Source organism: Panthera uncia, chromosome C2 (genome assembly GCF_023721935.1).
Source record: "Panthera uncia isolate 11264 chromosome C2, Puncia_PCG_1.0, whole genome shotgun sequence".
Lineage (NCBI taxonomy): Eukaryota > Metazoa > Chordata > Mammalia > Carnivora > Felidae > Panthera > Panthera uncia.
In genome coordinates, this window is record NC_064810.1 from 34011248 (window position 1) to 34020243 (window position 8996).

Sequence of the window (8996 nt, forward strand, 5' to 3'; positions counted from 1 at the left end):
AGGGTAGGGTGGGTGATGGGTACTGAGGAGGGCACCTTTTGGGATGAGCACTGGGTGTTGTATGGAAACCAATTTGACAATAAATTTCATATATTCGAAAAAAAAATGCATCCCATCTTTCCTGTGATGTAATCTAGATAAGTTTAATATCCTTGTGTTGTCAAAAACCAACCCATGTGCTTCGGAGCCAAAATATACATGAAGACAGAATTTGGGATAAAGAGGAACAATAGCTTTATTGGTTTGCTGGGCAGAGAAGGTTGCAGCAGTTTATGGCCTTCAAAATTTGCAAGCCCTCCTGGAGGAAGGGGCTTGGGACATTTATGAAGAAATACAGATCTAGCCAGTTTCGAGAGGAATCATGTATGTGCTGCAGCCTCCCAAATTAGTAGTTTTCAGGGTGGTACCAGGTTCCTGAATCAAAAGGCTAAGACGAGAAGGGAGGAAGGGAGGTTTGCAGGGAAAAAAGTTACTTTGAAATCAATCTTCACTGAAGCATTAGGGCAGCCATTTTGATTTTTGTTCAACTTTACACTTTTAAGCAGTTTTACTTGCTCTTCTTCTAAATATGAAACTTTATTCTTGGTCTTTTCTATGAGACTGGATTATCTGTTACTCTAAATATTATTGATTTAAGAGATCCTCATCTGGGTATTTCTAAGCAAAGAGCCAAAATATCCTGGTATTTCTGTTTGTGAAGATTCAAAAGCAATGAAACAAGCATTTCCCTTGAATGCTGTTATTCACAACAAAGGAGCTAACTGCTTAATTCCAGGGGTCTGTTATTATTTGTAAACTGGTTCTTAAATAAGGATACTTACAGATTCCTCTTGCTCCAGATGGTACCATTTAACTGCCTCTGTTACTCATGAGTGGTTTTCTGGTTTAGCTTTAAACAAATACTTAACACAGCAATTCTGTTATCAAGAATTCTCTCTTAAAATTGGAACAAAATCCTAAAGTACTGCATGAAGTGACAGCAAAAGCAATTTCCTTCAGCATGGGACACATGGGTTAAAAATAAACAGAGCATGAAGGTATTGGTGGGGATAAAAAAAAGAACTGTGGGCAAGTGGAAAGGGAAAAGATCTCTGGACTTACTCTGAAGATCTGAGTGCAAATCCTTGCTCTGCTACTTAATAGCCTGGTACCTTGATAGGTCGTGAAAAGGTAGGATAAGGTCATCTCTTGCACAGGATTTGAGGACTAAATAGAATAATCAATAATTTCCCACATTATATCTGATGTTAATAGACGTTACCAGGAGAGGAAAGATATGTTTGTCACTCTCCAAAAAGACATATGTATCACTGTGTTTGCTAAGCTTGTTTGGCCCTCAGCCAGCACTCTTGTTGGAAAGATATTCATTGTATGAAACACATTTTGGGAAATACTACCCCACTCTCCAAAGTGCTGTTCAAACGTAAGCTGTTAAAATTTAGATATAACAGTAGACAGTAATCTGGGACCTGTATTTTACTAATTTGTGTTCTGAAGAGCTTGCCCATCTTATTCTCAAAATCAATCCATTATAAATAACATTTAAAGATAAAGTAGTTAGGGGTGCTTGGGAAGCTCAGTTGGTTAAGCACCCAATGCTTGTTTTCGACTCAGGTCATGATCTCTGGGTTTGTGAGTTTGAGCCCTGCTACGGGATCTGCATCAACAGTGCAGAGACTGCTTGAGATTCTCTCTCTCCTTCTCTCTCTGACCCTCTCCTGTGCGTGTACGCATGCTCTCTCTCAAAATAAGTAAATAAACATTTAAAATAAATAAATTAAATAAATTAAAAGTTTTGAAACTTAATACGTTAGATATTTAAAAATAAACAAACGAAAAGCAGAACAAATCAAAAATCTTTTTGTGTCCACAGGCTCAGAGAACACTTACTATACTTCTCCACTTTATGTTTAAAACATAACCTGATATTATTTTTCCTTCTTCATGGAATTTTTACTTTAGAATTTTATTGGTACAGCTTAAACTGAAGCTCTGTGAAAATTTTAATGCTATTGTTGCATTAATTTTAGTAATACCTAAAAAGTAGGTGAGTATTAGAGAAACAGTCTAAGTACTCTTAACCTTGGATTCAAATCCTAAGAGCCACTTGTTCTGTGATCTCTACAATCCACATACCTCTTCAGCCTCACTTTTCTCATATATGAACTGGGTATATTAATAGCTGATTTTCAGAATATTTGGGAAATACAATTAAGGAAATCATCAGATGAAAGCAATTGATGTGCAACTGTTACTTTTGAATGGTAATAGAAAATCACATATTTCCCTATTTATTTATTTATTTATTTAAAAAAATTTTTTTTAACGTTTATTTATTTTTGAGACAGAGAGAGACAGAGCATGAACAGGGGAGGGGCAGAGAGAGAGGGAGACACAGAATCTCAAACAGGCTCCAGGCTCTGAGCTGTCAGCACAGAGCCCGACGCGGAGCTCGAACTCACAGACCGTGAGATCATGACCTGAGCCGAAGTCGGACGCTTAACCGACCAAGCCACCCAGGCGCCCCAACATATTTCCCTATTTAAATGAAGATGTTCATAGCACTGGGAATTAGACCACAAATTTCCAATTTTTAAAAAATTAGAAAGAGATTTATCTTTCTTAGAATGATTCTAATCTAAATGATGATGCAGTTTAGTTTCAATTTATATTGCAAAGAATAAAGCAAAATATCTAATTTATGCTGCATATCTGTATCTATGAGAATCTTTCCTTAAATATCCCTTTCATATTTCTTCTCTGTGTCCCATTGCATGCTTTGTGGTTAGTTAGCTCTTATATGGGATTTGAATTTTAGTAGTTAATCTTTTAAAATTCTAAACTCTTGTCTCTTTTTATTTTATGTTTTTGATGGCCTTAGGAATAAACTAAGTATATTAATTATTCTCATTTTAATATTACTGTCTGCCTCTGGTACTGACACTTTCTTCCACTTTCAGTGCCTGTTTCATCAGTCTGGTGATCACTGGCACATATGAAAATCATAGCGAACGCTGGTTCAGATTCTAGGGGCTTCACTTCACTGAGGTAAAGGAGAGGAGGTTCATAGCTGATTGTTGTGTTTTAAGACCCAAGAAGAAGTTGCCATTGAAGCTCAAGTATTCGTCTGTTAGCAACTTAAAGTCACCTAGAATAAAACACCAGCACCAAGTCTGGTGTCTCCAGTAGCAATGCCGATTCCAGATTTCTTTTTAGAAACCTGTCCTAAGTCTTTATCTTGGAGACAAATACTATGGCAAATCTGAGAGTGAGGGGCTGGTATGGCTGTTCCATAACCCCTTGATTAATGTACGCCACCATTTGCCATATTTCTGCTTCTTAGTCTAGTCTGGAGTTCTGATGGGAATACTCACTTCAGAGCAAGTCTCTATTTTTCCTATATTATACTAAAGTTTTCTCAGGTCTGTTAAATTTTCTCATCTGTGTCCAATTGCTTGGTATATTCAGAAGTTCTTTAACTTTCTGGTCAATACTGTGAATGCATTCTAATTTTCTGATTGCTTCTTTCTCTCCAATAGGATTTTTTTTGGAGACAGGGAGAGGTAAAGTCCCCATCTTAAATGGATAACTTTAAAAGATTAATGTCTTTTTAAGCCCACATTTTTCTCCCTTTGAGTCTATACATGGTCACAATGAGAACTTCTCATTCTCCTTTTTAAACATATTTGACTATAACCACCAAAGAATCTTCTTTCTTAGCTTTTGGTTTGGTTTAGTTCTTCAACCGAAGAAGTCCTTCAGAGTTGAATGTGCTTTATTTATTTATTCATTTGCTCATTCATCAAATATTTGTTAAGCACATCTTACCTACCAGATGCTGAAGAAGCACCGACAAAGCCTCACTAGTAGAGAGCTACACTCCTTTTCTGCGAACACAGAGCAAGCTTTCTTTATTTTTGCCCACGAGAAGAGATTTGCCTGTACCTTTCTGCTTATTTTAACTATTAGCATAACATATGTTTAGTTTTTGTTTAAAAAATTACTTACTCTTTGTAAAATAAAAATCTTCACTATAACTTGGCAACTGAAAAGTATATTGAAGATTAAATATCAAACTTCAAATATAACAGAAAATTAAACTGACATTTTAATTTCACCGTCAATACCATGTATATTCTAGAGACATTCTAATAAAATTGTTGCCATCATGTAGGATATACCTGATGGCCCTTAGTGCAAGTGGCTGTTTTTAAATTAAATTATCTGAATTTATTTTTTATAGGTCTCCCAAGAAATGTAGAGTTAAAATGCATTTTGCTTCTATTGAAGAAGGAGCTTCCTGATGTTAAAATGGGATGGTTTCCAAGGTTGTTTATGGAATTCCTTCTGTGCAGAGCTTAGGGAACAATGTGTCCTCCTATGTCTTTGGTAATTTAAATGTGATTATTCTTGAGGGCCAGAGACTAGACAAAGTAGCCTCCTAAGGTCCCTTTCAATCTCATAACCTGTGCACAGCTCAGCCTCATCATCCCCACTAAGTGAAGTGTTTGTGAAAATGCCAAATGTACATGAAATTACACTGTATATATGCAAATGAGTTTGTAGGTCCAGAGATAGCTTGTTGATCCTGGAGGTCTGTGCCTTTCCAACTGGGACATGCACAAGCCCAGGGGTTCAGAGTGTTATGCCATGATATATCTGAAGCTGTGGGCTGCACATGGTCCATCTTCCTGCCACGTCAATAATGCTAAAAATATTGGAGTAAACATTTTGGGTTTTAGTTTTATTTTTATTATAATAAATGTAGATATCTTATGGAGTAGAAATCACAAATTTTTGCATTGATTAAAAAAATAAGACGTAAGTTTTCGAAATGATTTCAGACTACTATGGATTGTTCTCCCAGTGCCTTCCCAGGGACATTCATTCACTCTCCTTTCCTATACCTTAGTGGCAGTCGTCTGAGGGCTCCTATGTAGGTGAAATGTATGGCCTAGAATACTGGTTGCATTACCCGTATCATTATCGCAGCATGAGTCACAATGTTTTTTTAATGCAAGCAGTTAATGTATCAAGATTCAATAAAATTTTGCTTTAAGACTAGCAGATTAGAACTTGATCTTTTTACAGGTTGATAAAAGGGAAATATAAACCAGCCTCATGATTATATCTATATCTCTTTTTATACACATTAGTTATTTGTTTTTAGAGATTCAAGTATTAACGTCTGATTGAAAGTTAAATATCAGAATGCATCAAGCATGCAAAATTGTTCTTAGAACCTTTACAGGTGACACTGTCTGTGGATGGTTACTAGCCTAGCCCTAACAGCATTCTTCTTCTCCACTAAGACTATACTCAGATTCTCTTTTTTGTGAATCTCTGAATTATCATCTCTAAACTTTCAAAACTGAAACTCTAAATGGTATTAAAATACCCTGAAAATCATGAAGAAGTTTGCGATAAATCACATGCATATTCAAATTACACAAATGACAGCTTTATTTTTAGTTAATTTTCATTTATGGATGCCTCTCAATTTTCTATCAAGTCCTGGATAGACAGAGCCATGAATTCTGGCAATTTTTTTCCATTTCTGGCATCTATTTTGGATATCTCTACAAATAGAGAAATCTGTAAATACAGCTCCACTTGTTAACCTCACACATTTCCCCCCCTCACTAAAATCCCTAACGTTTAACTCCAGAGACAGGGCCAAGGTCAGACACTGAGGGACGAGTGGGCATGTTATTTTTCTTGCTTATCCTGTTTCTCCCTTCTCTTCTCTTTAGAAGACTGCTGGGGAAAAATTATTATTGTCCCTCTAACTTTCCTTTTATTCCTCTGGGAAACATCAGACAGATGGGATGTAAGCCAGTCCTCATATTTCTAACCTTTTGCCAGTAGTAAAAACACTGAGATGTGTGCCGTCCTGCCCAGTTCATTTTTAAGCAGTCCTCTCCATGGGGCTCAGCAAAAATAATTTCATGAATGAATTTTGGCATTCTTGATTTGAAATCATGAATCATGGACCTACAAAAGCAAATATCTGAAAATCAAAATGATCATTCAAAACTTAAAGTTGGAAAGCATCATTTAGATCTAACCACAGCACTTCTGGATGCCTTTTACAAAATTGCTATCTAAGGTCATTCAGTCTCTTGGACATTTTCAGTAAAAAGTGTCATTTCAGATACTTTCAGTGAAAATCCGTTGCTCCAAATAGGCAATCACATTGGCAGATTTCACTGCGAAAAAGTGTGGTCTTGGGCACCTGGTTGGCTCTGTCGATTAAACATCCGACTTCAGCTCAGGTCAGGTTGTGGTCCATGAGTTTGAGACCCGCGTTGAGCTCTGTGCTAACAGCTCGGAGCCTGGAGCCTGCTTCAGGCAGCCTGTGTCTGCCTCCCTCTCCGCCCCTATCTCACTCATGCTGTCTCTCTCTGTCTCTGAAAAATGAATAAACCTTAAGAAAAAAAAAAGTGTGATCCTAAAATTGATCCCAAATCTGCCATTTTATATTTTGCATTGACTGGTTTGGTAATGATCTCTGGAATAAATGCTAAAGTCTTATCTTCTCCGTGGTGTACTTCAAATATTTGAAGGAATCATATCTTATATTAATCTAGTGATTTGCTAGAGCTGGCATTCCCAGGTTATAAAGGCTAATGTTTAAATTTTCAGGAAGTTTGCAGACTGGTGGTTAAAACTAGCCATTATTAAAAATTAAATTATACTAACTTGAAATTAAAGAAATTATATTTAAAAATAATATACAGTGCATCACTTACTATTAGTTTACTTTTATTTATGATTGAGGCCATTTATATCTATAGCAACATGATAAAAATACTATAAATTGCTGTGTTACTGCATATCTCTTCCCAGTCCTGCATTCAGTGATACCATATTAGTAGCTTAAAAATGGCCATGGTGGGAGCATTTACACCATAGAAATTAACAAATGCTAAAAAATAGGGCTTTTCTCTTTCATTTTCTAGAGACCCAGTTATCATAAATTTAGACCATACTACTGCCTCATCTCTGATCTACCTGAACATTTAATGCAGTTCCTTTTATCATCTTATAACCTTTCAAAATTCATTTCTCTACAATTTTATGAGCAGCTCTATTCTCCCACATACCTTCCTCCAGATGTCCGTTAGTTTCTATTAGTACCCAGAACCTAACACAAAGTCTAAATGCATTTTCAATACAAAAAAAGGCAAAAATTACAAGTTGCCCCATGCACAACACAGGATTTTTGTGGGGCTCCAACAGTATAAATAAAAAAGAACCATGAAAAACATAATGTGTTACAGAAAAAAAAAATATTAGGGGTGCCTGGGTGTCTCAGACGGTTGAGTGTCTAGTAGTAATAGGTCTATTGCAAGCTTCAATGATCAGAACAACTGTCAAATAGTATTCTTAGTCTTGGCGCCTCATTTTCATAACAACATGGATAAATTAGAGTTAAGTCCTCAGAAGAGTGCCCAAAATGGTAAGGAACTTGGCTTTGATTTTGTTATGCTATAAGAGACTTAGCTTTCTAACTATGGTTGTTTTTTGTTTGTGTTTGTTTTGTTTTTTTTTGGTTAAACTAATACTACTTATTTGTTTATATTGTGATTCACTAAAATTATTAAATATTATCTCATAATTAGGTAATACATACATTGATAACTACGAGTGGGTCCTCCAATAAGCTGGCTTTCTATGAATTAAAAAAATTCGGTATTATAAGTAAAACATTCTTAAAATTAGGTTAGTTTCCATCTTCATATTCTTAAGATAATCCTCCATATATTCAGAAAAAGTGAAAGAAAACAACAACCTTTTATAAGTGTGGAAACCCAAACCTTTTGTAGCAGAATAAGATCTATCAGAACCTATTCCTTGAAGTGTCATCATATATAATGAATAAAACTAAAAGTAAATATGATAAAGCATTATCAACTAGATTAATGTATTATAGAAAGATAGAGACATGGAACCGGGGCAGAAGTGAAATGAAGAAGACAAGGCAAAAAGTACTGGGGATTGTGGGATGAGGTTTCAAAGGTAGATTAGGCTGAGAGTACTGCAGATGTCATATATATTATTAAAGATAAGGAACATACTTTGTATGTAGCAGGGGTCACTAAAGATATTTTTTAAAGTTTATTTGTTTATTTTGAGAGAGAAAGAGACAGAGAAAGAGCTAGCACATGACTGGGGGAGGGGCAGAGAGCAAGAGGTTGAGAATCCCAAGCAGGCTCCACGCTGCCAACACAGAGATAGATGCAGGGTTCAAACTCTTGAGTTGCGAGATCATGACCTGAGCAGAAGTCAGACACTTAATTAACTGAACCACCACAACACCCCTCACTGAAGATCTTTGTTTGTTTGTTTGTTTGTTTTGTAATTTACATCCAAGTTAGTTAGCATATAGTACAACAATGATTTCAGGAGTAGATTCCTTAATGCCCCTTCCCCATTTAGCCCATCTCCCCTCCCACAACCCCTCCAGTAACCCTCTGTTTGTTCTTCATATATAAGAGTCTCTTACGTTTTGTCCCCCTCCCTGTTTTTATATTATTTTTGCTTCCCTTCCCTTATGTTCATCTGTTTTGTCTCTTAAAGTCCTCATATAGGTGAAGTCATATGATTTTTGTCTTTCTCTGATTGACTAATTTCACTTAGCATAATACCCTCTAGTTCCATCCACGTAGTTCCAAATGGCAAGATTTCATTCTCTCTGATTGCCCAGTACTACTCCAGGGTATATATATATACCACATCTTCTTTATCCATTCATCCATCAATGGACATTTGGGCTCTTTCCGTACTTTGGCTGTTGTGGATAGTGCTGCTATAAACATTGGGGTGCATGTGCCCCTTTGAAACAGCATACCTGTATCCCTTGGATAAATACCTACTAGTGCAATTACTGGGTTGTAGGGTAGTTCTATTTTTAATTTTTTGAGGAACCTCCATACTGTTTTCCAGAATTGCTGCACCAATTTGCATTCCCACCAGCAGTGCAAAAGAGATCC